This window comes from Lithobates pipiens, unplaced genomic scaffold (assembly GCF_037356315.1).
Source record: "Lithobates pipiens isolate NorthernLeopardFrog02 unplaced genomic scaffold, aLitPip1_a1.2 Scaffold_8, whole genome shotgun sequence".
Lineage (NCBI taxonomy): Eukaryota > Metazoa > Chordata > Amphibia > Anura > Ranidae > Lithobates > Lithobates pipiens.
The window spans coordinates 308,004,606-308,008,371 of record NW_027507903.1 but is presented as its reverse complement, the minus strand read 5'-3'; the positions used below and the strand labels follow the sequence as shown (position 1 = coordinate 308,008,371).

At 38.1% G+C, this 3,766-nt stretch overlaps 1 long non-coding RNA gene across 1 annotated transcript; it reads right to left on the bottom strand.

Annotated features, from left to right (window-relative positions):
* Positions 1–1,454: 1,454 nt before the first annotated feature.
* LOC143960956 (uncharacterized) lies at positions 1,455–2,286 on the bottom strand. The gene is made up of 2 exons (XR_013270387.1): positions 2,132–2,286; positions 1,455–1,808 (listed from the first exon to the last, which is right to left on the bottom strand). It is a non-coding gene; the product is annotated as an uncharacterized LOC143960956 (long non-coding RNA).
* Between the last annotated feature and the right edge of the window lie 1,480 nt (positions 2,287–3,766).

Below are 3,766 nucleotides of genomic sequence, written 5' to 3'. Positions count from 1 at the left end.
GCCCCTCCTATTTGTGTATGTTAGCAGGTCAGAACAGTTAATGTCCCTGTTGGGAGGGTTGGGATTCATGCTTTGCCCCCTCGCCTAATCTTTTGGCCGTTTTTTTTTGGTCTGAGTCTACCCCACTTGCCTGTGTGATTTAATTTGGGCAATGATGCAGCCCCCTGTGGAAGTCTTGGCAGTCATTAATGGACACTTTGTGTGCACAGTACAGCCGTGGGCTGTGAGACCCGTAGAGGATGGATACGGATTAAGAGACCATCAGGACTGTTGTCTGTCATGGCCTGCAACAGAGACTTTTAACTTGGGGATCACCCTGAAGATGCCAGTATGCCTCTAAAGAAGCTTGTTTGAGAGAGCCTGTACGGCACTATGGACACTGAAATGCACTTTTGCAGGTATGCCAAGGCAGCACATCAGCTTGTAGTTATAATGGGTAGGAAAATATCGTGCCTTGCTTGTTGGACTTTAAAATGTCTACTTTTGCACCCTTACCAAGTAAAATGTTTGAAACTTTGTCCTTGCCTGGCCTGGTCCTTAAAATGGTGTATCGTAAGTAACTGGCACACACATAGTTCACTGAGTGGGTCTTAACATATTGGGGTATGAAGGTATTGATGAGGAATAGAATAATGTAAAGACATAAGTAGTTGCCAAGAGTAACTGAAGCGTAAGCAGCCTGTTGATAGCGTGTACCTGTTATAGTGAGGGAGATGTTATCTGCACTCCTTTCACGATAGATCTCCCATAGCAATGGCAACGGATTGCACCGCAGAGGTTCACCCATCCTGTACAGAGGTATGGAAGTTATAGAGTTAAGTTGAGTGCATGTGTGGAGCCCATGCAGAGTGCATGGTGGGTCCCACTCCACTACTTGGGGGTAGTAGAAAACTCTGGACAGGTGGATGTGGACATTGGCTCAGCGTGTCAAAATGCGAATTACTTTGAGGGTGTGTATTGTCACGGTGAACCGAGAGTTAACTGGAGAACAGTTAAGGTGTCAGTGTACATGGTGTATGTTCATCTCTAGGAGTAGAGGTCCACCTTAAGGTTGAATAATCCCCCATGGCAGCCTCAGCCTAATCCCAAGGTATTAAGATGACACAAAGTAAAGGTACCCCATGTGTGTGTAATGTGGCCCCGTAACCGTGCCTAATGTAGGTCAGAAGAACCCACCCCGGGGTAAGCTTCTCATGTGACCCTTGCTTGGTGCCCAACAAGGGAAACATGGAGGCCGTTATCAACAACTACACAGCTACCTCTACATGTATGTACTGTATGTGTGTATAATTGTGGTAAACATATAAAATTCTCAGCCTCCTAATAACTCAAGGTTGGATATTCTTTTGCAATTGCGGTTTACAAGCCCTTTTCTTCATGGTATCGAGATAGCTTACTCTCAACTATGTTACTGTATGGAATCCTCTGAGCCTAAATTGACAAACTGTAATGCCTCTTGTTCATCTTATTTATTTTTCATTATTTCTACACTTTTATAATTGTAGTTTAATTCCTGAAATATGTTTATTTCTTCATGTATGTTCTGTTTCAGATTACACACAATTGCATTCTCAAGTTATTGCTGTCCTCTAGCAATCCTATATAAAAATGTAATAAAAATGACTGCAAATAAATAAGATGGTACAGTACATTGATAACATAAATAATACTGATTTATACTGGCCATGTAAACTGCAATTCTGAGCAATCAGTCCAACACTGCATCACTGTAAGAGATCAAAAAGCCCACCATGTATGATAATTATCCCATCCAAATCTGTAGGAAGTTATTGAATGTGCTGATAAATCTGATGGTAGAGAAAAACCAATGTGAATCATTAATGTCTGCGCACAGCTACAAAACAAAGCCTTACAACTCTAATAATCTTGCAAAAAAAAACAATTGTCAGGATATTATCAATTTTAATCCAACATACACATATAATTTAGTCATTTAGCAAAATTAATTGATACATGGCTGACATTTCCAATGGAAATACTAAATAGTTTAAGGCAGAACTCTGGAGAAAACTAAAAAATTAACCCTTGCAGTGTGCCCCCAGCCCCCCCACATTAAAAGGTATAATTGCTAATTTTTTCTAGAGAAATAGAAATAGGCAATAATGCTTACCTAATTTGTCATTCCCTTGGCTGATGGTGCTCTTCCTCTTAATGCTCAGGGACATGGGCAGGGCTGTCAAAATCTTTATGTACAATGCAGCAATAAGAGCAGCTTTAGGACAGGTCATATAATAGGAAAGAACCCTGTCGGAGTGAAGAATAAGGCAAGTATTTATGCTTATTCCAATCCCCAAGAAAAATAAGCAATTAACCCTTGCAACTTTGATGGGGAATGCCTTCATTTATATTATCATGTATAATTTTTATTAAAAATAAACATAATATGCAAAAATAATTTCCTCAATCATACTGAAAATCCTACTTATGAAGTGTAAACACATACCATGGTGTGATCAAAGACTCAATGATAGTTTTTGATGAAGCTTACACATAGATGATGGCATCTGATGGAAGAAGCTTTAAGTGTCAGTGTGTCCCTATGGAACATTAGCATTACTGGAGATTACATTAAATCTTTATTCTTTGGTAGGCGAAAGGTTACACCCTCTAACCCAGTGTTGTCTGTGTGTAGAAAAATTCTTATCTTACATATCCTTGGTTATTAGGATGCAGCAATATTGCAACCACAGTCAAGCACCATGTGTCATAGACTGGCCTATCTTATGAAACAAAAACATTCTTAGCTTCTGATTAGCCAACATAATAGCTTCCAGGAATAAATGCATCTTAGTTCATTAAAGGAGAACATATTCTTGGAATAATAAATTATGTATGAAAAATTACTCACTGCAAAAAAAAATAGGTCAGAGCCAATTATAACTAAGAAGTACCCTACATTTCCTAAATTATATCTAAAGTTAAAACTTTTTGTTTATGGACAGAGGGGGAAATAGGTAAACAACTGTTGGACTTTTGCTATCTAAGACCCTTTGGGGTGATTAGAGTAGGTTTAGAATTAGTTAGGTTTTGCCTTTACTTCCATGTTAAGTTTGAATTAGAACTATAAGTAAAACTTTTTTCACTTCATTATCATTACAATTAATTTTGGCAGGCAAATTATTACACTGGTAGCCTCAGACCCATTGTTAGACCCAAACCTCATCTGTACATATGCAAATTGATGGTGTACATTGATGAAACACACATAAACCAAATACTTCATGAACCTTGACCTCCCTAAGTCCTTATGTGACCTTCCTTTTAACAAGTAGAATAATAAATACTGCATAATTGGTAGCTCTGTGCACCTGTACCGTACATTCAACTTTTCCGAAGAAGTTTTATTCTAATTTTCCCTAAACCCCCCAATGTGACCATATTTGGATTCTCATTTCTTTTTTTTGTCATGCTTTGGGGATGCAAAAAAATAGAGTCAATCTTGCAAAATGTTGGCTTTTTGAAACATAGGATTGTACTGTAGTAGTGGAAAGTGGTGCTCAGCTGTTTCCAAAGTGTAAACAAAATGACTGGAGCAATTTAAAAGAATAGTCTGCAGTTTGTAACTATGTAGCGTTGTTATCCATTGCCCATTTGTTAAGTGTGACAAATCTGGGCCACCATTATACTGTATATATAGACTATATTTCTGAATTTAGGCAAGCACTGAGCTGAAGTATAAATGAAACTTTGATCTAAAGTGGTAATAAAAAATAATAATTTTTTGGTGGCTCAAGCATGAACAGCA